The sequence below is a fragment of the Triticum aestivum genome, chromosome 7B (genome assembly GCF_018294505.1).
Source record: "Triticum aestivum cultivar Chinese Spring chromosome 7B, IWGSC CS RefSeq v2.1, whole genome shotgun sequence".
NCBI lineage: Eukaryota > Viridiplantae > Streptophyta > Magnoliopsida > Poales > Poaceae > Triticum > Triticum aestivum.
This window is the reverse complement of record NC_057813.1, coordinates 541,419,065-541,446,493: the sequence shown is the minus strand read 5'-3', so window position 1 is coordinate 541,446,493 and position 27,429 is coordinate 541,419,065.

Here is a 27,429-nt window from a genome sequence, read left to right as displayed (position 1 = left end):
CATCACTCTATGTCTATGGATATTCTTGTTTGTTCCTTGTGGGACTAACCCATGTAGGCAAGTTGAAAGTGCAACTCACTCCAAAGGATTGCTCCAAATGATCTACTTCAACATTGAGCATCCACATCTTCAACACCTACATGAAGTCATCATCGACAAAACCCAAGGTTAGTTCATCCCTCTAAAGGGGGGATCTCACATCTAGGGGGGCTTAACTCAAAAAATTGAGTCAAAGCAACTCTAATGGTGTGAACACATAAATGCATTATGTAAAAGTGGTAACCCCACTTGAGCTTAAACGATGAGTATGACCTATGATCAAATGTTCTCATTTGACTCCTAAGTCAATATACTCATATATAGATGACCTAGTCATTGCCAATTGTTTGATAGATGCTAGAATTGGTTGTGCATGCTTTGCCACATATTTCATTTGCCATTTTATTGTGTGAGCATGTTGGTGCATATTTTACTCATTCAAGGACATCCACTTGTTGTTTTGATTGTTTGGTTCATTCTTCTTTTGGCCAAGTGGATGGACAAGAATGCCTAAGAACCCTCTCTAGCTATCTATGCTTTTCTCGTCTCAAACTCTATTCATGCTACATCACAAAATTTGATCAAGTCAGATTCGAACCACTCTGTGTGAGGAGCACTCGGAGTCCCCGATTCGTCATAGACTTAAACTTCCAAAACCTCTTTGTGATTCTCGGTCTGACTGATTACTCCATTTCGGTCCTACCGAGATCATTAAGTTGATCTGAGTTTTAAATCTCGGTGCAACCGATTTGAACTTTTCAGTCACACCGAGTTGCTGTAACTGAACACAGTTATGCATCTTGGTGCCACCAAGTCGTTCCACTCGGTCACACCAATAGGGTCGGGCTATATATAGACACGGGCAAAATTTTGGAAATTTCTCCGAACCCCTTCGCCCGCACAATAGCTCGCTCTGCCATCAAAGGTCTCCGGATCGTCTCCTCGTCGCCAGTCGCCTCCTGTCGCTGGTCTCCGCCGCCGTCAACGGAATTCAACCCAATCGTTGCCGTCGTATTGAGTTCATCGCCGCACTAGGGTATGGACTCGATCTTTGCGCTGTCCACATTTGATTCCTAGCACATTGTACTCTTATTGATTCTTGCCACGATTGAAACAATCCTATCCAGCCAAAGTAGTCCATAGAGTAGATTAGATTCAAATTTTTAGGGTTAGGTTTCCGCCGAAACCATCTCGGACCCACTGAGTTGAAAAACTCGGTCTCACCGATTTGGCATATGCCATTGCACAAGTGACTCTCGGTCTGACCGAGAATTACTAATCGGTGCGACCGATTTTAGGATTCTATGAAACCCTAGCAGTCTCGATGCCACCGAACTGTGACTCGGTCCAACCGAGTTCATCAGTTTAGGTTCCAAAAACTGCTTCGGTATCACCGAGTTTGAAAATCGGTTGATCCGAAATGCTTTCTGTGGGAAACTAAAACTGAATTTTTGAATCATTCTTTTAAAAAATCTCTGTATTTTGTGATGCTCATCCACTCTATCTCATCTATAACTCTTCACAGGGTCAGCAGTCAGCTTTTGCAGCATGTCAGACCAAAGTGACAGTCAAAACAGGTCAGCAGAGCAGATTCACTTGAGTGAGGGCACTAGTCCCTCCAGCACTTTAGATGAAGGGAGCAGAAGCACTCCCAGCAACCTGCCTAAGGCTGCTACCAGGAAAAGGAGAAAGAGAACCTCAGACTCAGAAGATGAGGACATGAACATCAGAAAAGACTCAGGATTGAGGCTATGGAGGATGGCAGATCCATATGCCACAAGGAGAAGAACTGATGTTGATTATAGGTTCCATACAAAGGAATAGCAGGACTTCTATGAGACAATCTTATTGGACAAGAAGCCCATAGTTTGTGATATGAGGTGGGTCGACTGGATATACATGAAGGAAAATGAAGAGCACTATCCTGGAGTGCAAGACAGCTTTGCTGCTTGTGGAGTTGCAGATTTTGTTGGGCAAAAGCTCACAAACTGGAATGATGAACTTATCATGCAATTCTACTCCACAGCACATTTTTACCCAGATGGAAGAATTGTTTGGATGTCTGAAGGTACAAGGTACCAATCCACTGTAGAAGAATGGGCAAAACTGATAAATGCCCCAAAGGAAAATGATGATGATCTGGATGTATATGCCAAGAAGAAAATGGGACATAATACCATGGCACACATGTACAAGGAGATCCCAGACAAAGCCCTAGAGACTTTCTCTTTTGGATCAGTCCATTTTCTGTTGTCAGGGTTGCCTACTATCAATTGGATTCTGAGGCACACTCTGTTGCCCAAGTCAGGTGACCACAACATGATCAGAGGGCATGCCATCAATATGTTGCATTTATTTGATGTGCCACAGAAATTCAAAGTCATGAGCCTTATAGTTGAAACCATTAAGAGGACTGCAGCAGATCATAAGAGGAGCTGTGGATATGCCCCTCAGATTCAGGAATTGATCAACTCAAAGATGGGAACTCGCAAATATCTATTGGATAGGGAACATTTTCCACTCTATCCAGACTTTGAAGACAATGAGGTTGTCGTGAATGAGGATGATCCATCATCAGTTCAAGCTCAAGAGAAGAAGGAGAAGGCAAGGAAGGAGAAGGCTGCCAAGATGCCAACTCAAGAGGAGGCATCTGAGTATTTCTTGAAAAACAAGCAGGAGCAGCTTGGTTACTTGATAGCATCATCACTGAGAATTAAGAAGGGGTTGGCCACCTTAACTCAAAACCAGGAGAGCTTAGAAAGAATCATGGAACAAAAATTCTATGATCTAGATGTCAAAGTAACTGAGATTCAGTCAGTTGTGGAGCAACTGCAGGATGACATGCAGGAGAGGAAGGGCAAGACAACCACAAATGTCTTTGCCAGAGTGCCTAGAGCTCAGAGGTCAGCTCGTGTGCCAGTGCCAGACACTAGAGCAACATCTTCAGCACCATCTACTGCCCCTTCAGCTCCAGTGTAACCAGCTTCAGCATCAACTCCAGCACCCTCTACATCAACTGAAACCTTCATCCTTGGAGTTATCCGGACACACCCAACTGAAGATCAAGCCTAAGAGTCGATCTAGCACTATGCATTTTCCATGAACTTTTTGGTAACTTGTTGCCAAAGGGGGAGAAAAATGTATATATCATAGGTTTCGAGAGAGAGAGAGTGTTGCTTTTCTTGGTTTAAACTTGTTTGCTTTTTGATTGGTTGAGATACTATGCTTGTGAGACATTGATGATCATGTGTTTGATCATAAGCTACACTTATGCATGTTTGATGATATTATCCTATCTATCTTATGTGATCATTCACTTTGCTTGGTGATGAGTGCATGTATTCAATACTTATCATTTTGAGCGTTCCACCAAGATGTATGTGACATGGAAGAGTAACCCATGAGCCTAATTCCTTGTGCATTTGCAGTCCAAAGCAAATTTTAAACTATGCACAAATTTAGGGGGAGATCTTGCTTATCACATACTTCTCAAAGCGACGATGTTTTTATTCTTATTATCTTTTGTCGAAGCTTTGATCTATATGTTGTCATCAATTACCAAAAAGGGGGAGATTGAAAGTGCAACTATCCCTAGGTGGTTTTGGTAATTCATAACAACATATAGCTCATTGAGCTAATGCTATTCCAAGACTATTATTTCAGGAAAGCTCAATGAATGGCATGGCATCGATGATGAAAGTGGATACCTCAAAATACTAAGGACAAAGGATTGGCTCAAGCTCAAAGGCTCAAGACTCTTCATTTTATATTTTAGTGATCCAAGATCACATTGAGTCTATAGGAAAAGCCAATACCATCAAGGAGGGATGAGGTGTTGCTTAATGAGCCTCTTGCTTCATGTGCTTTGTGATATGCTCCAAAACCCTCAGCTACTTTCCCGCATCCACAAATGACCAAAACCCAAAGCCAAAATCGGTCACACCGATTCTTCCAATCCGGCGCCACCGATTCCAAAAGTCACAGCCACTGCCACAGACCGTAAGCAAATCGGTCCTACCGATAGGGATCTCGGTCTCACCAAGATGGGATTGTAATCTCTCTGTTTCCCTTCGTAACGTTTCGGTCTAACCGAAGTGAGCGATCGGTCCCACCGAGATTGCAATGTAAACTCTCTGTTTCCCTTTTGTAACGTTTTGGTCTCACCGAAAAGAGCAAATCAGTCCCACCGAGTTTACCTGACCAACTCTCTGGAAAGCTTATTACCAAAATCGGTCTTACCGAGTTTGTGTAATCGGTCTTACCGAGATTACGTTATGCCCTAACCCTAACTGAATCGGTCTCACCGAGTTGCATGTCAGTCCCACCGAAAATCACTAAAGGTCACTAGGTTTACTAAATCGGTCCGACCGAGTCTGTTGAATCGGCCCCATCGAGTTTGGTAAATTGTGTGTAACGGTTAGATTTTGTGTGGAGGCTATATATACCCCTCCACCTCCTCTTCATTCGTAGAGAGAGCCATCAGACTAAACCTACACTTCCAACTTGCCATTTCTTAGAGAGAACCACCTACTCATGTGTTGAGGCCAAGATATTCCATTCCTACCATATGAATCTTGATCTCTAGCCTTCCCCAAGTTGTTTTCCACTCAAATCCTTTTTCCACCAGATCCAAATCCTATGAGAGAGAGTTGAGTGTTGGGGAGACTATCATTTGAAGCACAAGAGCAAGGAGTTCATCATCAACGCACCATTTGTTACTTCTTGGAGAGTGGTGTCTCCTAGATTAGCTAGGTGTCACTTGGGAGCCTCCGACAAGATTGTGGAGTTGAACCTAGGAGTTTGTAAGGGCAAGGAGATCACCTACTTCGTGAAGATCTAGCGCTAGTGAGGCAAGTCCTTCGTGGGCGACGGCCATGGTGGGATAGACAAGGTTGCTTCTTCGTGGACCCTTCGTGGGTGGAGCCCTCCGTGGACTCGCGCAGCCGTTACCCTTCGTGGGTTGAAGTCTCCATCAACGTGGATGTATGATAGCACCACCTATCGGAACCACGCCAAAAACATCTGTGTCTCCAATTGCGTTTGAATCCTCCAAACCCTTCCCTTTACTTTCTTGCAAGTTGCATGCTTTAATTTCCGCTACCTATATACTCTTTGCATGCTTGCTTGAATTGTGTGATGATTGCTTGACTTGTCCTAAGATAGCTAAAATCTGCCAAACTCTAAAATTGGGAAAAGGTTAAGTTTTTAATTGGTCAAGTAGTCTAATCACCCCCCTCTGGACTTACTTCAAGGTCCTACAGATGCATAGTCTGTTTTTGTACCTACTTATTGTTACCTACCTGCTTATCCTAAACTGCTTAGTATAGGTTGGCTAGTGATCCATCAGTGACCCCCACCTTGTCCTTGTCTCCCCTGCTTCATCATCAACGCCTCGATCAACGTGGTCGATGACCAGAGCCCGACACCTCACATCACATCACACCCCTTTTGTTGCTCGACTGTGCAGAATTACCATCGAGTGTAAAGGGTGGAACCTCATACATCACTCCTGATGAGATCTCTGCAGTGTAGATATTCGGTCGTGGTCATCGAGGGTGGTTCCTCCTTCACCATTCCTGATACGACTCTGTCGTGCAACCCCTCAAGTGTGAACCTTAAGGGTTGTGCCTCTTACGTTCACCTTGATGATTACATCGAGTGGAATCCACCGGGGGTGATTCCTCAGGTTTTCCCCTTGATGTTTGAACACATGGTTATAATGACTTTAATTGAGACCTTGGTGAAAGTCGGGCGGGCCTGGAGAGCACCCGCAAGATAATTACGTGGCACGGCCGGTCATTCTAGGCCCTTGTCATAAGTCCACGAGACGGGGCGACGGGGTCACTTTCGATCATGAGTCTCAGCTTGTCTCCGCAAGCTAATAATACACTATGTTTTGGGTATTTGTTTTGAGTTGGCCTTTGGCCTTTATGCACCAACCACCACGTGAGAATAGTTATGGGCCTCGGCGTCGTGGTATCAACCGAAGCTCTATCAGATGTCCAGTTCAGCATTGTGGCACGGTCGGATCGTGTTGGCCATCCGAGGCAGTGCTGGTATCCACCCTGCACACAACGACTCGGAATGCTGCGGGCGATGGGCCCAAGACCCTGGAGTGCTTAGGATATCGACTGGCGGGTACCTCTCTGCTGAGCGTGGGTAGGGCTACGACGTGTTGATTTTCCAAGGCCGGGCATTGACCCAGAAAAGTGTGTCAGGCCAGAGTAATCAAGCGTGTTGGAAAACGTGGTGCACCCCTGCAGGGAAGATTATCTATTAATAGCCGTGTCCACGGTAACGGACGTTCAGACTTATATCCTGATCTTATACAACTACGAATGAATACTTGAATATGTGGCTCCACGATTACTTTCTCGCAGGGAGTCGAGGAAGGGTCTCTGGGCATTAATGTTACAACATGATTGTTAATTATAAACTGCTATTCTTTACTCCTCTACATGCTGCAAGGTGCTTGGAGCTGCTTGAAGATGCTAGTCTTTGATAGGCTAGGACTTCCCCTCTATTCTGGCATTCTGAAGTTCAGTCCACAGATACAATCCTTCCATTTGATACCAGTGCATACTTAGTATAGATCTGATGCTTGCGAGTACTTTGGATGAGTACTCACGGTTGCTTTGCTACCCCCTTTTCCCCCTTCTTTCTTCTTTCCGGTTGATGCAACCAGATGGTGGATCCTTGGAGCCAGATGTGACCCCCGTCGACTACTGCTACATGGAGGCCGCCGAAGACCAGGAGTAGTTAGGACGTCCCAGGCAGGAGGCCTTGCCTCTTCGATCGTTGATGTTTGTGCTAGCCTTCTTAAGGAAAAAATTGTTTAACTTATGTCTGTACTCAGATATTGTTGCTTCAGCTGACTCTGGTGTATCGAGCTTGTATTTGAGCCCTCGAGGCCCTAGCTTGTAATATAAAGCTTGTAATCTTTTATTTGTGTCTAGAGTTGTGTTGTGATATCTTCCCATGAGTCCCTGATCTTGATGGTACACATTTGTGTGTATGATTAGCGTACGATTGAATTGAGGGCGTCACAATCTAAGTGGATTCAAGCCATGCAAGATGAATTGCATCAATTCATCATCAACACCTCGATCAACGTGGTCGATGACCAGAGCCCAACACCTCCCATCACATTGTGACGCCCGGATAATTAAGCTACAGTGATCCCATGCTAATGGTGCCACGTCACCACGGTTATTGCTGCTAATCTATTGTTAGATCAAAACCGGTCCAAAATTCAAATTCAAAGTTTGGTAAATAATGAAAATATTCAAACATTAAAATAAAAATGTTCGGGTTGTACTAAACATTACATAGATAAACATGGTGTAGTAAACACATTTTTATAAAAGGCCTAAATAATTTAAAATGATTTAAAACAGAAAAGTAAGTAAATAAAAGAAAAGAAAATACGAAAGAGAAAAACTAAACTAAAAAGAAAACAAAGAGAAAGCCCCCCCCCTGCTGGGCCAAGTGGCCCAGCTGGCCTCAGCCGTCCGAATGGGCAGGCCCATGCACCCACCCGGCCCAGCCAGGCCACCCAACCCACCGAGTCGCCTTCCCCCTTCACTGCTCCTCCGACCACACCGCGACAGTGCCGCGCCCCGCCGCACCACCTCGCCGTCGAGGGCGATGAGGATAAGGCCTGCACCGAGGCCGCCCCCGAGATATTTCTCCCGTACTCGCCCGCTCACTTCCCTCGCCCACTCCGCCTCTTCCTCTCCCCCTCGTTCCCCGTCGACGCCCGAGCGCCATCATCGCCGTCCTCCGTCGTTGTCGCAGCCACCGGCGGCCCCGCGCCCGCTGACCTTGTCGGTGAGCTCCGCCCGGGTCGACTCCTTCGTCTGGTGGCCTCAGCTAGAGCTCGGAGGCGCTGCAGCATCGGATCCCCTTCGTCCCCATCTCCGGCTGTCGTCGATCTTCTTCGTCTCTGGCGCCGCCCCTGCAGCTCCTAAACTGCCACCGAGCCTCCTTGTGTGCTCCATGGTGAGCTCTCCTTCCTCTCCGCTCTCTTCTCCTCGCCCCAACGTGCTCGTAGTCGCCGCCTCATACGTGCCCGAGCCCATCACCGTGGGAGCTCATCGCCGACGAGCTTCCGGCGACCAAATGGTCCCGCTCTAGTGCCCGTTTAGCTCGCCCGCGCACGTAGAGCCTGCCTACCCTCTTCTTTTGCTCCGTAGCACGCTGCTCCGCCATCTCCGACATCCACCCGTACGAGTCGCCGCCTCCACTACTCGCTGGCGTGGTTCCGGTCATCCCCGAGACCAACCCGTAGCTCCATGCGACGCGCGACGTCGTTAGCTTTCGAACGGGAGTAGCCACACCCGTTTTGGGCCACCGTGGCGAAATCCCGAGGTTCGCCGGCGCCCTCCGCCGTGTTTTGGCTCGCCGAAGCCAACTCCGGCACTGGCATCCGACATGGCCGACCTGGGGCCACCCCCAGGGTCGCTACCAACGGGCCCCACGGGCCCCAGTTGACTGGGTTGACTCAGTCAACTGCTGACTGGGCAGCCCAGTGGCACTGACATGCGGGTCCCACCGCGTAATTAAATTAATTAAAATGATTTTTGTAAATGAACTTAATTAGTTAGTTTAATGGGTCACTGACATGTGGGGCCCATCTGTTAATTAACTCTGTTTAATTAAAATAAACCTCTGTCTGCCCCTCTGTCTATGACAAGTGGGACCAACTGGTCAGTTTGACCAGTCAGCGGGTCAGTTGACTTCTTACCTCACCCTGACATCATGCTGATGTCATAATGAATTTATAATAATACTAATTCCATAAAATGTTTTAATCTTTGAAAATTCATATAAATTAAACCGTAGCTCGGATGAAAAAGTTTTCTACATGAAAGTTGATCAGAACGACGAGACGAACCCGGATACGCAGCCCGTTCGTCCGCCACACGTCCCTAGCATAGTGAACCTGCAACATTTCACCTCCGGTTCATTTATCCGAAAACATGGAACCCCGGGGATACTTTCCCGGATGTTTCCCCCCTTCACCGGTATCACCTCAGACTGCGTTAGAACACGTCTAGCTCTGCTTGTTGTCCTGATATGCATCTGTTTGCATGGTATTCATTGTTTCTTCCCCCTCTTCTCTCTAGTAGACTACGAGACCGACGCTGCTGCTACCCAGTACGACTACGGAGTTGACGACCCCTCTCTCTTGCCAGAGCAACCAGGCAAGCCCCCCCTTTGATCACCAGATATCGCCTACTCTTCTCTATACTGCTTGCATTAGAGTAGTGTAGCATGTTACTGCTTTCCGTTAATCCTATTCTGATGCATAGCCTGTCATTGTTGCTACAGTCATTGATACCTTACCTGCAATCCTAAATGCTTAGTATAGGATGCTAGTTTATCATCATTGGCCCTACATTCTTGTCAGTCTGCCTTGCTATACTATTGGGCTGTGATCACTCGGGGGTGATCATGGGTATATACTATACTATACATACATACTATACAGATGGTGACTAAAGTCGGGTCAGCTCGATGACTAGCCGCAAGTGATTCTGATGAGGGGGCTGAAAGGACAGGTGGCTCCATCCTGATAGAGGTGGGCCTGGGTTCCCGACGACCCCCGACTGTTACTTTGTGGCGGAGCGACAGGGCAGGTTGAGACCACCTAGGAGACAGGTGGGCCTGGCCCTGTTCGCGTTCGCGGATACTTAACACGCTTAACGAGATCTTGGTATTTGATCTGAGTCTGGCCATTTGGTCTATACGCACTAACCATCTACGCGGGAGTAGTTATGGGTATCCCGGTGTCGTGGTATCAGCCGAAGCCTTCGTGACGTCAGCGACTGAGCGGCACGCGCCGGGTTGGACTGCGTTAACGCAACTTCCTTTGTAATGGAGGTTGCTAGGTCTGCTCACCGGCTGCGTACGCAACATGTAGGTGTGCTAAGGGCGATGGGCCCAGACCCCTGTGCACTTAGGTTTAGACCGGTGTGCTGACCTCTCTGTTGTGCCTAGGTGGGGCTGCGACGTGTTGATCTTCCGAGGCCGGGCATGACCCAGGAAAGTGTGTCCGGCCAAATGGGATTGAGCGTGTTGGGTTATGTGGTGCACCCCTGGAGGGAAGTTAATCTATTCGAATAGTCATGATCTTTGATAACAGGACGACTTGGAGTTGTACCTTGACCTTATGACAACTAGAACCGGATACTTAATAAAACACACCCTTCCAAGTTCCACAAACAACCCGGGGATCGCTTTTCCACAGGGCGACGAGGGGAGGATCGCCGGGTAGGATTATGCTATGCGATGTTACTGGAGATGCTACTTGGAGATGCTACTTGGAGGACTTCAATCTACTCTCTTCTACATGCTGCAAGACGGAGGCTGCCAGAAGCGTAGTCTTCGATAGGACTAGCTATCCCCCTCTTATTCTGGCATTCTGCAGTTCAGTCCACTGATATGGCCTCCTTACACATATACCCATGCATATGTAGTGTAGTTCCTTGCTTGCGAGTACTTTGGATGAGTACTCACGGTTGCTTTCTCCCCCCCTTTTCCCCCTTTCCTTTCTTTTTGGTTGTCGCAACCAGATGCTGGAGTCCAGGAGCCAGACGCCACCATCGACGACGACCCCTACTACACCGGAGGTGCCTACTACTACGTGCAGCCCACTGACGACAACCAGGAGTAGTTAGGAGGATCCCAGGCAGGAGGCCTGCGCCTCTTTCGATCTGTATCCCAGTTTGTGCTAGCCTTCTTAAGGCAAACTTGTTTAACTTATGTCTGTACTCAGATATTGTTGCTTCCGCTGACTCGTCTATGATCGAGCACTTGTATTCGAGCCCTCGAGCCCCTGGCTTGTATTATGATGCTTGTATGACTTATTTATGTTTTAGAGTTGTGTTGTGATATCTTCCCGTGAGTCCCTGATCTTGATCGTACACATTTGCGTGCATGATTAGTGTACGATTGAATCAGGGGCGTCACACACATCACACCCCTTTTTATTGCTCGACTCTAGAGAGTTACCATCGAGTGTCGATGGTGGAACCTCATACATCACTCCTGGTCAGATCTCTGTAGTGTAGCTATTCGGTCGTGGTCATCGAGGGTGGTTCCTCCTTCACCATTCCTGATACGGCTCTGTTCTGTAACCCATCAAGTGTGAACCTCAAGGGTGGTTCCTCTTACGTTCACCTCGATGATTACATCAAGTGGAATCCACCGGGGTGATTCCTCGAGTTTTCCCCTTGGTGTTTGGACACACGGTTACAATGACTTTACTTGAGACCTTGGTGAAAGTCGGGCGGGCCCGATGAGCACCCGCAAGATAATTGTGTGGCACGGCCGGGCATTCTAGGCCCTTGTCATAAGTCCATGAGACGGGGAGACGGGGTCACTTTCGATCGTGAGTCTCTTCTCATCTCCGCAAGCTAATAATACACTATGGTTTGGGTATTTGTTCTGAGTTGGCCTTTGGCCTTTACGCACCAGCCACCACACGAGAATAGTTATGGGCATCGGCGTCATCATATCAGCCGAAGCTCTGTCAGACGTCTACTTCAGCATTGTGGCACGGTCAGATCATGCTGGCCATCCGAGGCGGTGCTGGTATCCACCCTGCACACAACGACCCGGAGTGCTATAGGTGATGGGACCAAGACCCCGGAGTGCTTAGGATGTAGACCAGCGGGGACCTCTCTGCTGAGCCTAGGTAGGGCTGCGACGTGTTGATTTTTTGAGGCCGGGCATTGACCCAGAAAAGTGTGTCCGGCCAGAGTAATCAAGCATGTTGAAAAACATGGTGCACCCCTGCAGGGAAGATTATCTATTAATAGCCGTGTCCACAGTAACAGACGTTCAGACTTATATCCTGATCTTATACAACTACGAATGGATACTTGAATATATGGCTCTGGGATTGCTTTCTCGCAGGGAGTCGAGGAAGGGTCTCTGGGCATTAATGTTAGAACATGATTGTTAATTATAAACTGCTATTCTTTACTCCTCTACATGCCGCAAGATGCTTGGAGCTGCTTGAAGATGCTAGTCTTTGATAGGCTAGGCCTTCCCCTCTATTCTGGCATTCTGCAGTTCAGTGCACAGATACAAACCTTCCATTTGATACCAGTGCATACTTAGTATAGATCTGATGCTTGCGAGTACTTTGGATGAGTACTCACAGTTGCTTTGCTACCCCCTTTTCCCCCTTCTTTCTTCTTTCCGGTTGATGCAACCAGATGGCGGATCCTTGGAGCCAGATGCCACCCCTGTCGACTACTGCTACATGGAGGCCGCCGAAGACCAGGAGTAGTTAGGAGGTTCCAGGCAGGAGGCCTTTCATCTTCGATCGTTGATGTTTGTGCTAGAGTTCTTAAGGCAAAACTTGTTTAACTTATGTTTGTACTCAGATATTGTTGCTTACGTTGACTCTGGTGTATCGAGCTTGTATTCGAGCCCTCGAGGCCCCTGGCTTGTTATATAAAGCTTGTAAGCTTTTATTTGTGTCTAGAGTTGTTTTGTGATATCTTCCCGTGAGTCCCTGATCTTGATGGTACACATTTGCATGTATGATTAGCATACGATTGAATCGGGGGTGTCACAAGTTGGTATCAGAGCCGATTGCTTGTAGGAACCCCCTTCCCAACTCCTTGGCCGAAGTTGAGTCTAGACTTTGAAAAACTGTTTTACTAACATGGTTGTGTGGCTTACGGGCCCACGTCGCCATTGGGTGGTATTAGGATCTTTTATTCCTCATCTATACTCTGGGAATCTGATCTCTCTTCTACTCGAGTTAAATGATTTTGCTAACTCTAACTCTAGGTTCTCGTACATACTTTCTCCCGGAGAACCCCCTCACTCCAGATGATTGCTTGGTGCACCAGAAGATTCTGAAGATACTCTCCGATGATTTACCGAGTCCCTTGTACCCTTTGCCATTGCGATCCCTACCATCGATAAATCCTTAGGCGTAACTACCTATATTGTCGTTCATACCTTCATCCCAAGTTGCCCTTGTTATTACAAGACGTCCTGAAATACTCTCTGATGTCCCGAGAATCCTTTATGCTTACTGCCCTACAGTCCTTATTGAGTATCCATTCATCCCCAGTTATTCTTATGCTTCATAAGATACTTTGTAATACAATCTGAGCTTTCGATGACCTCTGTCTCCTATTGAAGGTCTTACCTGCCTACACTCTGGTTAATTCCATATGCCTAGAAGTATCCATTGACGTCCTTTGTCATTATCATCTTGAGTCTTTCGATTTGATAAGTCTGTGCTGCAATCATCAGTTGATCCTTATAGATTATATTTCCAGCTCAGACGTCTTCCCAAACATGAGCTGGTTCTCGGCCAATCAGATTGCCATCGATTGTGCCCTAAGTCTATTCAACTTATCCATCCTTGGTTAGAGCGTTTGCTTCTGATTCCTTGAATTTTTGGAAATCGTAATTCCGTTACATTTAAGCTTTGAGTTAGTCAGTTGTTTCTATAATATGATATTCTTACATTCTTTCTTCTTCTGATGAAATATCAATACTCACTTAAGATCCTTTGTTGGCTTTTATCCGACAACGTCTTCCATTTTCAATAACCTTGTGAGCTTTTCCTCAGATACAAAATGCTTTTGGTAAATGGTATCCCTCGCTCTTGTCAACCATACTCTGCTTCTGGGCTGGAGTTATTTACTCGTGAGGTTTGTGGTATAGGTTCCGAAGATGCCCCTATGGGTTGAACCTACGCCCCTCCTAATCCGTTTGAACCCGAGAGTCTTCATGAGTCTTACTCTTCTGGTGTTTTGCCAGATAAAATATCAACCCTACAACTTCTTGAAGACGAGAAGTAAATGGAAGGTTATGCATTGATGAAGTGGGAGTCGACCTTGAACCTTTGTGTTCATGCCCATGGACCCGGTGTGGAATTTACCATGGAAGCTTCTTGTTATAATAATCCCCTTGTGATGAGTTCATATTTTATCTATGCTTGGTCCTTGGCAACCATGGTTCCAACCATGACTGTTATCCTTCGATTGCATTTCTCAGACGAGTTAAAGTACTTGTCTTCTTCAGATCATTTCACCTGCCAAGCCTCTATTCTGCTCTACCCTCGAGTATTACCCTCTAGTATCTCGAGAATATCACGGAACTACATAACATCTTATGAGTTCTTCATGAACTTTTAATTCTCGCTGATTCCAAGTTTCTACGGGTTCTGAGTTGTTAGACACTCGAGAACACCGATAATTGATTCGATGTCTACACTTTCCTTTCCATTGTTTTGTTTAAACTTTCTTGTAATGTAACATATATGAGCAGTGATAATTCGTTGCTTATGTAAATGCCTCGATGTACAACTCTGTCAGTAAGACCTTGTTACTATTGTTGATGACATTCCGTTAGCCACCGATGGACGAGAACCTTGCCTATTGGTCCGCCTCGTCTTAACGAGCAGGAAAATGGTTCTCTTCGTCCCTCGCCCTTGGTACCAACATTGTTGCCAACATAATTGACAGGCTATCCTCTGACCTGCCTTCCTATCATGACCGTGCAAAATGATTAGCGCCTTCCTGGTGTTAACCCACAGTTCCACAGGATCGAAACCTGACTCTCCTGTACATCCCTGTTTTCCAAAATTGTTCCTCGCACTTGGCTTCTTATGTAAATCACGAGCCACATTCCTAGTGATCTATTCCGATATCAGGCGCAATACTTATTCCCATTGCTCTGAACCCCTTTCACCCTTTGTTTCAGGCAACGAACGATTCCCTACCCGGTTAAACCTTCTTATTACACCTTCTTATCTTGCTCTCGATGACTTTCTTAAATTTCAACTTGAGGGATGCCTCTATGGCACGTTCAGTGAGATATCCCTCAGGTACCTATATTGTGAGATCCGTATTTCTCGAGTCTTTCCCCCTTACTTCACCACGTAAATCTCAGGACGAGATTTCTTGAAGTGGAGGAGAATTGTGACGCCCGGATAATTAAGCTATAGTAATCATTAGCTAATGATGCCACATCACCACGATTGCTGTTAGTAATCCTCGCTTGATCCAAATCTTAGTTCAAACTCAAATTCAAAATCGAGTTTAAAGTCAAAATTCAAATTTTGTCAAAAATGAAACTAAAATGTTGATCATTTGACAAATATGCACTTCTTAACATTGGTGGTGAACCAACATTTTGCAGAGTGGTTTAATGCCCTAGTCTATTTTAAAGCATATATTAAAAAAAGTTAAAAAAAAAAGAGAAAAGCCCCCCCCCTCAACTGGGCCAACTGGCCCAGCTGGCCACCGCGCCTCCCCTAGGGCCTCAACCCACCTGGCCGACCCTGGCCGGCCCAACTCCCTCCCCTGGCCCAACCGGCACCTACAACCCCAGGTTCTAACCCTAACCCCCACGTACCCCACTCCCCCTCCCGGTCTCCACTATTCCCCCCACTCCCCTCGATCTCACCCACCTCTCTCTCCCTCCCCCACACGGATCCCGTCGGTGGCAACCGCCGCCCCCGACGCCTTGCACCCGCACCGCCGTCGGACCTCACCGGACGTCATCGCCCCTCTCCTTCGCCCCCTAGTTCCAGATCGGGACCCCGCCTCCCCGACGGCACGATGTCGCCGAATCACTGAGGCCACCTCGCCCCGATGCTGCCCCGCCGCCTCGGCCTCATCACCCGTGTCGTCCTCGACCTCCTCCTCGACCGCGGCTCCATCGAGCCTCGCCGGTGTTCCCCTGCAACGGGGGTGAGCCGCCGTTCGTCCTCCTCTTCCCTCTCCTTGTTTCACCGTTGTAGGCCGTCGTTCGCGTTGCCCGGTCTTCGTCCAGTGGCCGCGGTCACTGCGACCGTGACCATGGTCACCGCGACCATGACCGCGTCTAGCCCCGCGTCGCTGCTCCCCTACCTGTGCTCCTCGCGGTCCCGTGCCCCGACTCGTGCTTGCCCGCGTCATGTGCGCACCGCCACGCCCGGAGCCCGTGTGCTCGCTGTTGCGCCCGTGCCCACACACCCGCCGCCCCACTCGTTAGTGTCGTCGCATCAGGCTACCCTGGCCACCCTGGGGCCGCTGCTCGACGCGCCGGAGCGGCAGCTCTCCAACGAGCCCGCTCGCGCCATGAACGGCCGCCGGAATCGGCCGACTGGCGCCCTTCCGTCGCGCTGAATTAGCGGTGGCGAGAACCGCTCATGTGGCCTCATTAGCGCTAAGCTAACCCCCCATTAGCATTTAATCCTGGTTAAAAAATCTTAAGCCCCCCTAAAAAAACTGTTTTATTAAGCCTTAGACCATGACATGTGGGTCCCGCTGCGATACAATTTAATTTAGTTGAAACATATAATTACCAGTCAATGACATGGGGACCCACTCGCCAGTTTGACTAGTCAACAGTCAAACTTTGACTACTGACTCGGCTGCTGACTTAGTCCCTGGCCCCACGAGTCAGCCTTTGCTGACTTGGCAGTTGACCCAGTCAACTGGGCCCACCCTGTCAGCCTCTGTACTACTCTGCTGTGTACACTTTGTGTGTGCATGTAGCAATTTAATCTTTATATTCAAATTAAAAGTAATTTCAGAATATTGCTAAAACTTTAGAAAATCATATTTAATAAACCGTAACTCAGATGAAAATGTTTTCTACATGAAAGTTACTCAGAACGACAAGACGAATCCGGTTACGTGGTCCGTTCGTCCACCACACATCCCTAGCATAGCAAACGTTAAACTTTTCCCCTCCGTTTCATCTGTCTAACAGACGTCCAGAACCGGGAAAACTTTCCCGTATGTTCCCTCTTCGCCAGTATCGCCTAGCCTTGCGTTAGAACGCCTTTAGCATCCCTTATTGTCATGTTATGCATATGTTTGCGTGTATATACGGTTTCTTCCACCTCTTCTCTCTGGTAGACCCTGAGACCCATGCTGATGCCAGTGTGATGGACTACATCAACGACGACTCTCCTTCTTGTCTGAGCAACCAGGCAAGCCCCCCCTTTGATCATCTCAATATCGCTCATTCCATTATCTCATGCTTGCATTAGATTTTGCTACTGTATTTGATTGCTCCTATTCTGATGCATAGCCTATTTTTGTACCTGCTTATTGTTACCTACCTGCTTGTCCTAAACTGCTTAGTATAGGTTGGCTAGTGATCCATCAGTGACCCCCACCTTGTCCTTGTCGCCCCTGCTTCATCATCAACGCCTCGATCAATGTGGTCGATAACCAGAGCCCGACACCTCACATCACATCACACCCCTTTTTGTTGCTCGACTCTGTAGAATTACCATCGAGTGTAAAGGGTGGAACCTCATACATCACTCCTGATGAGATCTCTGTAGTGTAGCTATTCGGTCATGGTCATCGAGGGTGGTTCCTCCTTCACCATTCCTGATACGGCTCTGTCGTGTAACCCCTCAAGTGTGAACCTTGAGGGTTGTTCCTCTTACGTTCACCTTGATGATTACATCGAGTGGAATCCACCGGGGGTGATTCCTCGGGTTTTCCCCTTGATGTTTGAACACATGGTTACAATGACTTTACTTGAGACCTTAGTGAAAGTCGGGCGGGCCTAGAGAGCACCCGCAAGGTAATTACGTGGCACGGCCGGGCATTCTAGGCCCTTGTCATAAGTCCACGAGACGGGGCGACGGGGTCACTTTTGATCATGAGTCTCAGCTTGTCTCCGCAAGCTAATAATACACTATGTTTTGGGTATTTGTTCTGAGTTGGCCTTTGGCCTTTACGCACCAACCGCCACGTGAGAATAGTTATGGGCCTCGGCGTCGTGGTATCAACCGAAGCTCTATCAGACGTCCAGTTCAGCATTGTGGCACGGTCGGATCGTGTTGGCTATCCAAGGCGGTGCTGGTATCCACCCTGCACACAACGACCTGGAATGTTGCGGGCGATGGGCCCAAGACCCCGGAGTGCTTAGGATATAGACCGGCGGGGACCTCTCTGCTGAGCCTAGGTAGGGCTATGACGTGTTGATTTTCCAAGGCCGGGCATTGACCCAAAAAAGTGTGTCCGGCCAGAGTAATCAAGCGTGTTGGAAAACGTGGTGCACCCCTGCAGGGAAGATTATCTATTAATAGCCATTTCCACGGTAACGGACGTTCAGACTTATATCCTGATCTTATACAACTACGAATGAATACTTGAATATGTGGCTCCGGGATTGCTTTCTCGCAGGGAGTTGAGGAAGGATCTCTGGGCATTAATGTTACAACATGTTTGTTAATTATAAACTGCTATTCTTTACTCTTCTACATGCTACAAGATGCTTGGAGCTGCTTGAAGATGCTAGTCTTCGATAGACTAGGCCTTCCCCTCTATTCTGGCATTCTGAAGTTCAGTCCACAGATACAAACCTTCCATTTGATACCAGTGCATACTTAGTATAGATCTGATGCTTGCGAGTACTTTGGATGAGTACTCACGGTTGCTTTGCTACCCCCTTTTCCCCCTTCTTTCTTCTTTCCAGTTGATGCAACCAGATGGTGGATCCTTGGAGCCAGATGCGACCCCCGTCGACTACTGCTACATGGAGGCCGCCGAAGACCAGGAGTAGTTAGGACGTCCCAGGCAGGAGGCCTTGCCTCTTCGATCGTTGATGTTTGTGCTAGCCTTCTTAAGGAAAAAATTGTTTAACTTATGTCTGTACTTAGATATTGTTGCTTCAGCTGACTCTGGTGTATCGAGCTTGTATTTGAGCCCTCGAGGCCCTAGCTTGTAATATAAAGCTTGTAATCTTTTATTTGTGTCTAGAGTTGTGTTGTGATATCTTCTCGTGAGTCCCTGATCTTGATGGTACACATTTGTGTGTATGATTAGCGTACGATTGAATTGGGGGCGTCACAATCTAAGTGGATTCAAGCCATGCATGATGAATTGCATCAATTCGAGCTCAACAATGTACGAGAGCTTGTCAAGCAACCAGACCCACGCAAGCACAACATCATCGGTACTAAATGGATCTACCACAACAAACAATATGAAAATGGCCTTGTGTTGAGGAAGAAGGCTCGTCTTGTAGCTCAAGGCTACACACAGGTTGAAGGAATTGATTTCGATGAAACTTTTGCACCTGTTGCTAGACTTGAAGCTATTCGCACATTGCTTGCTTACGCTAACCATCATAATATCATCTTACATCAAATGGATGTGAAAAGTGCATTCCTTAATGGTAAGCTTGAGGAAGAAGTATATGTTGCTCAACCACCAGGTTTTGAGGATCCAAAATTTCTAGATCATGTCTATAGACTCAACAAGGCCCTCTATGGCCTCAAGCAAGCACCTCGGGCATGGTATGATACATTGAAGTAATTCCTCATGAAGAAAGGATTCAAACTTTGTTCACTTGGCCCAACTCTTTTCACCAAAGCCTATGATGATGAATTATTTGTGTGCCAAATATATGTTGATGATATTATCTTTGGCTGTACTAACCAACATTACAGTGACGAATTTGCCTATATGATGAGTGAGGAATATCAAATGTCTATGATGGGACAGTTGAAATTCTTCTTAGGACTTCAAATTCGTCAACAACACAATGGCATATTCATATCTCAAGAGAAATACCTCAAGGATGTGTTGAGGAAATTCGGTATGCAAGATTGCAAAGGCCTTAAAATCCCTATGCCCACAAATGGACATCTATGCACGATGAAAATGGTAAAGACTTTGATCAAACGGTATACCGCTCCATGATTGTCTCTTTATTGTATCTAGGTGCATCTAGGCCGGATATTATGCTTAGTGTTTGCATGTGTGCCCGATTTCAAGCTACACCGAAGGAATCACACCATAAGGTTGTGAAGCATATTCTTCGATATCTAGCTCACACTCCAACACTTGGATTATGGTATCCCATGGGCTCTTCCTTTGATCTCATTGCATATTCTGACTCTGACTATGATGGTGATCGGGTGGACCGCAAGTCAACATCAGGCACATGTCATTTCCTCGGACGATCCTTGGTATGTTGGTCCTCGAAGAAGCAAAACTGCGTATCACTCTCTACTGCTGAAGCTGAGTACATTGCTGCTGGATCTTGTTGTGCTCAATTGCTATGGATGAAGCAAACCCTCAAGGACCATGGCATCAATGTGAAGAATGTACCACTCTACTGCGACAATGAGAGTGCTATCAAGATTGCTCACAACCTAGTTCAGCACTCGAAGACAAAGCACATCCAGATTCATCATCATTTTCTTCATGATCATGTGTGGAAGGGCGACATCTCCATCGACCATGCAAACAGTGAAGAATAGCTGGCCGATATATTCACAAAGCCCTTGGATGAGAAGAGATTTAGCAAGTTGCAGTGTGAGCTAAATATCTTAGAATCTTTGAGTGTTCTTTGAAAAGGACACATATCCTAACACTTATGCAAATTTGATGACTTAGATGTGCAACACACGAAGTAATGTGTTTCTTCAATCAATGAAGACTAACCCTCTAAGTGTGAATAAATTAATGAAGAATTTGATTCTCAGAACCCTGCGACAATTGTACGCGGTGTCTGAAATCATCATTCTTATACGGTGGGTTACGCCACCAACCAAAGTTGAAAATATTCAATTTGAGTTTTTCTTCATTTTTGAAATTCCTCAGTTGTTCAATTTCTTCAACTTTGCATTGTCTTCACTCTTTCCGTCGTTATTCTTCATTGACTATATATATACTTGAGTTTTATGTCCTCTACAGCATTCACTTATTGATATTTCTTCAACTTGCCTTTTCTGCTAAGTGAATGTGATCGGACCCGTTCCCCCTCTATGCAAAACTCAACCCGTTCACTAATTCTTCATGTGCGTTCTATTTGAAACCCGTTCAAAATCTTCACTGTGTCCTTGTTAGCTGAAGAATTTGCGAGCGAAACATTAAAATTTTCTTACCTAAATTTTTGTCTTTTGCTGCTCAAACCATTCCACATTCCATGATAAGATTTATCTATTCACCCATGATCTGACACGATCTCCACCACTCTGTACGTGGGTGACACATGTCGCTATGATGAGAAGGGTTAGGGGCGCGTTCGTCCATTTTCCTCGGGCGAGCGGGTTTTTCACCTCGGCTATAAATACCCCTCACCCTCCTTAGACTGCATTTACCCTGCTCGAACTCACCCCCCTCGCTCGAGCTCTCAAGCCCTAGCGCTGCCTCTACTTTCATCATCGCCAGTGAGGAAGAGCTTCACTGCCTCGACCTCATCATCGTCGTACTCGCGCCAGCCACGGATATCTTCTCTTCGTCACCGCAGTAGTTGTCTTCCTCTGCCAAGTTAGGGCGTGGAAGATCTGGACCGACAAACTTCCAATCTAACACTCCCAGTTCGTCGTGTTCTTCGTCAAGGGTAATTCAAAGTTACTTTTACTGCCTTTGTTGATTCTGATGATTTCCGTAAAATCTTCAAAAGGTGTTTATTCTTCAACTTCCACACTTTAAACACCTGACACAATCATCTGTTCTTGATCTATTTCTCTAAGCAACATTTTTCTTCAAGATTCCTCAATTATGTGAATTTCACAAATCCATGCAACTCTGAAACCTAAGTCAAAGAACGCTTAGTGAAATTCCTCAAGGCATATCGGGTGAAATTCCTCAAACTTATTCTTTTTGCAAAAACTTCTGAGAATGCATATGACCTCTCCAAATTCTTCGCACCTATACTCTGTTCACAGGTACACATGTCTGCTGCTGAATCACTAGGTTCTCATCAACTTAACTCATTTGCAGCATTCCTCGAAGAAAAACTGCATACTTCTTCAAAGAACTGAATAGTTCAAAATCCTTAGCTGAAGAAAATGGCAGATGGCAAGAGACCTCAAAAGGGAGGCAAAAAACTAGAAGTGAACACTGCCTTTGAAATCCCTGATGACATCTATGAAGGGTATTGCAATCCAGATGAGGCAACTCACGGAAAAGAAACGAAGAATGAGCGCAAGGTGCACATTGAGAAGATTGAATGAAGATGGGCACGGGAATAGGGGGAATACAGATATGTTACTCCAAAGTACATGAAGAAATTCGCTCTAACCCCTCCTTGCCATAGACCTCCGTTGGCACCTAGCCAAATTGCTGATCCCACTAGCCTCAAGCGCGGTGAGGACTATGCTGATGAATGGGCCAAGCGGCAAGCCAAGTTGGCCAAACAGGCCAAGGAAGCAGTGAGGAAATTCAACGAAGACTCAGTTGCTGCCGTTGCTGAGGCCTCCACAAGCAAGAAGGCTATGCCTAAGAAGCCTGCTCGGAAACCAACTTCCTCAGCAATGCCGTCAGGGCCAAGCTCATCTATGCCCTCACGGCCTATTCCTCAAGCTACTCATGTTCCTTCAATTGCAAAACCCTCGGCTCCTTCGGCAAAGTCCTCGGCACCTGTGCATCTCGCCTCTTGCCAAAGGACCACAGGAATCTCAATTGCTTCTGGAGCATCTGCAAGTTCTTCAGCTCCTCCTCAGTCCTCAACAGGCCCCACTTTGCTGAAGTCCAATGCTACTGCTGGACGAGGCACACAACCAAGTCCTCATAAGAAGCAAGTTGCCTTCCAAGTACCATCAGATGATGACAAAGCTGATAATGAGGAATTAGCAGAAATCATTAGAGACAGACTACAAAGGGCCGCTAGAGCCAAGGGTAGTGTTGTGCCACTCATGCTGGATCCGAAGAAGATCCTGGACTTCATTGATCTCTCGCACAAGGACCCAAACACTCCCTTGCCAGAACTACATCTCACACCTAGCCAAAGTCATATGTTGACGGCCTTCATTTCTAAAGAAAAATGGAAATTTGAGAAAGCCAGGTGTGTGAAGAAAACTCAGTACAAGAAACATTGCTTTTTGAAGGACAATGTTCTCAAGCTATCACCTGATGAACTTGTTGCTCTGGAATCTGAACTCAAGAAACTTAGTGATGAATTTGATGCCTACAAGGCAGAAAGGCTTGGAGCCAAGGTCAGATTTGTCAGAATGGCGAAGCGATTTACTTCCAATGTTGCTACTCCAATGCACATTGGAATTTCTCAGGCTAAAGCATTTGCACAGCCTACTGAAGAAGATGCCAGCACCACTGATGAAAATCAGGCTGCTGATGAAACTGAAAGTACCAGGGCTGATGAAGCTATTCTAGCCGCTGAAGAATCTACTAGGGAAACCAGTAGTGTTTTCCAGAAGAACATGTCAGGACAGCTGCATCTGATGTTGCGCCTGAAGAAATTGAACAAGTTAGGACAACTGCATCAGTTGTGCATGAAGAAACTGCACCAATTTCCTCTGGTCCTCCTACACCAACGCCAACACCAAGTCCTATCCTTCCTTCTGCTTTAGAAGCAAAGAAAACCAAGGCTGCGGAGCGAGCTACAGTGAAGAAAAGGAAATCATCTTCTTCCTCAGAGTCTTCTGCTCCCAAGAAGGCGAAGACTTTGACCAGCTCTTATAAAAAATCCAATAGACGTTGTTCCTCTTTCAAACATGCCATCAAAGGAAATCGTTCCTTTTGGTGAAGATTATGTGATCCCAAGCGGATCAGATGAAGATATTCCTTCTGCTACTTCATCAGAGCAGATGGACGAAGAAATTGAAGTGGACAATGTCACTTCAATCCCTATGGTATCATCGCCCATGCCTCAATTTACAGCTGAAGAAGCAAGCGTTGAGGAATTTTATGAAGAAGAAGACGTGGACATTGTGTGCAACACTCTAGTGTTGAATGATGACTATTGGGGAAGTCATCACCCCAATTCCCCCATGTTCACCCCACTACAACAGATTCCTCAGTCCTCAGTCCAGACTGAAGAAATTCACACAGGATTTGTTGAACCTCAAGCACCTCTTCTTACCATCCCTGAAGAAATTCCAACCACTAGTGCTGATGTTAATACTGCTGAAGAAAAGGAGACCCAGGCTGCTACTGAAGCAGAAACTAAAATTCCTCAGCCTGCGGCTCCTGAGAGTATGATTCCTGAGGCAGTGAAGACATTGAGTGATACACCTCAGCCAAAGCCGAAGAATCCGTTCTCAAAGAAGCAGAAGTTCAAGGTTGATGACTTCTTTCACGAGCATGTATTCTTCACTGATTAAAATCCATATGGCTCTGCTTGTCTTCGAAGGAAGAATTTCTGGACAACCAGTCAGATGAACTTCTATTTTTCACTGCTATTTGATAAGGACAAGATCTTTGACCATGAGCATATTCCTCATGTGGATATGGAATCATTGCCTTGCTTCACACCAGCCCTCAGTGTTCTCCATGAAGTTGGGCTACTCAACTTCTACACTGACATATGTGATTGGAATGAAGAGCTAATTCTTCAGTTCTACGCGATGTTGCACATCACCGACAAGTATGATGATATAAACTCTTGGGCGTTGGACTGGATGACAGAGAACACACACTTCAAAGCACCGGCCTCTAAATTGCTTCATGCACTGCCTGTCAGTCCTCCCCTTGAAGGTGCACATCTCTTCTATCATGAACCTGAGCTCTCTGATCATTTCATGCAAGTGTTGATGAAGCCGCTGAAGTTTGACGAAGCCCCAAGAACCAAATTCCTCGTGAAGGAATTGCTTTATGTGCCTTGGACTATCTATCGCATTTTGACCAAGACCCTGAGTCCAATCAAAGGCCACGACTCTAATGCAGAAGAGGTCATTGGCATCATGAACAATCTGATGTTCAAGATCATGCATGGTATTCCAATCAACTACCATGATTTCTTCATGATGACTATGCCAAATGTTGCTCTTTCTCCGTTTGAATTGAAGCCTTACGCTCCCTGGATCATGAAATTCATCAGATCAAGGTCTTCAATCAACTACAAGGCTGATACACTTAACCATGGCAGCTATTTGCCCCCCATTGAAGTCCTCAAACGGACTATTTCCTTAGCTGATGAGAAGGGCAAGGCCGCTATTATTGATGAAGGCATTCGTCCATTGGATGGAGAGTTCTGCAAAGCTGCATCCTACTCCACCAATGATGACTCAGCCACTCATGACTTTGTCGCACATGCTTCAAAGCAAAATCCTCAAGGCACAACTCCAAGGGTGATGACTGATCATGAGCTTCTCCTTAGTCTTCATTAGAAGGTCGATCACAACCACAAATGGGTAAAGCGTTAGTTTGCTTCAATTCTTCACAACATTACTGCTACACATAATTCAGTGAAGAAGAACCATTACTACCTCCATGAAGTATTTGATCGCACCTGGTCTGTTCTGTCTCATCTCTATGATGAAGAAGATCTCAAGCAGATGGGCTTCAAGCAGGACTTGGCTGGTCTAAGCCATTGTCAAAGAAATTCAAGAAAGTCGAAGTTCCTTCTTTGGTGGCCAGCTCATTTTCTTCATCGCGTGAGACTGATGAAAATGAAGATTTGGACGACACTGCGGTAGTCCCTACTTCAACAACCGACCCCAACAGCGCTGGCGCTCCTCCATCGACTTCGTGATGATATTCTTCAGGGGCGTTAGTCCTCATTTTTCGTCCCTTTTGGTCATTTGATGAAAAAGGGGGATTTGAGTTAGTCTTCAAGCGGGTCTATCTATATGGGCGTTGTTTGTTAAGTTGCAACTCTCGCTCTTCTGAAGTGTTTGTTAGATTGAGTTGTAAACTTAAGTCTAATGGTGACCTGATACTTTTGCTCTATTTTTCTGCATGCTATTTCCTCATATATGTTATGCACGCATGCTGAATTACATCAGTCACCATATTTCATCATGCATTTCAAATTCTTCATTCGATATGTTAAATGCGTGTATGAATTACAAGATATAGGGGGAGATCTCCATGATATTACTCTACAATGTGCATCTGCTATCAAAAGCAATTTCCTCAAATATGCACATCTTCAAGGGGGGGGGGGTTCTTCTATATCTTGCAATCAAATTCCTCAATGTGTAGCACTTTCAATTGATATGTTTATCCCCGTTGAAAACTTAACATATTTGTCATCAATCACCAAAAATGGGGAGATTGTAAGTGCATCTAGTGCCCCTTAGTGATTTTGGTGTATTGAAGATTTTGGTGTATTGAAGACTTAGTGGTTAAGGGACTAATATGTTTGTGAGTGTACACAGGCTCTATAAGCCGATGAGGAGTTTGATAGTTACTATGAAAGTCGACCCCTAAAAATGAATGTCTTAAGCTGAAGACTTTGGTTCTCCTGAAGACTTTGAAAGTGAAGAAATTGGTGTGACCTTGAAGACTTGGATATTCATGCGAGGATTATGAAGTGTGAAGACTTTTGTTTTCGTAGTTTCATTTCCTTTTTCTTGAGTCATAGGAAACACCGTACTGTTAAAGGGGGTCGAGGTAATACTAAGGAAATTGATTTCCAAGTGATGCTCATCTCAAAATCCTACACCTATCCAATCCTTTCGAGTGAAGTCATTGGAAATCTCATATCAGTTCAGTCAATTTCTTCAGTGACAGAGACGAAGATCTTCTAGTCTCTGAGGAAGTTGTTCTGGCAGAGGAGTTAGGAGTTTGCTAGTGCGGATTGCCTACATAGTGAGGAACATGATAGCCCTGAGGAATTTGCTACCTCAAATCCGACCGTTGGTGTGCTATGCGCCAGCTGTACAAAATATCCTACCACCTAACGGTCATATCATTGAAGGGCATTTATGTCTTATCATGTCGGGCTACTCCCTAGGCTATAAATAGCCGCCCCTACAACCACTAGCTGGTTGGCTCCTCCGCGAGAAACTGACACTTGTCAATTAGAGCATCCCATCCTTCGAGGACTTTGAGCGAAAATCATCAAGTGAGGAAAACCCAAATCCCAAACCCAAACACCTACAAACCCAAAGTGCTTGAGTATCACTGAAGAGATTGTTCTTGTGTGGAACAAATGCTTGTTACCTTTGAGGACTATGTATCCTCCAGGCGGTTAGGCGTCATGGTCTGAGCATCCAAGAGGAATTGTGGATCACCGAGTGACCAAGTCTGTAAAGGTTTGGAAGTCACCTGTGAAGACTTACCACGAGTGTTGGGCGAGGTCTGTGTGACCTTATCTCAAGGAGAATATGGTGAGTACTGTGTGTCCAAGACTGTGTGTCCTCGAGTTTAAATACTCAGCCGCTCCAACCAGACGTACAACTGTCACAGCAGTTGGAACTGATCTACCAAATCATTATCTTCACCAAGCCAACTGGTTCTATTTCCTCAATCCTTTCATTTCCTCATTCATGTGTTGATGAACCTGATCATTACTGTTTGAAGACTTTGACTGAAGAATTTCTCTATTTCCTCAATCCAATTTATTCAGTCAGATAGTCTTCAGCCTACTTATCTTGTTATCACGCTTTCTGTACTCTGTGCTTGTTTTCATTTCATCATGATGACTATGCTACTGCTCTGTTATACTTATGCATGAGTACTTATTCTGTTGCTAGTGTGT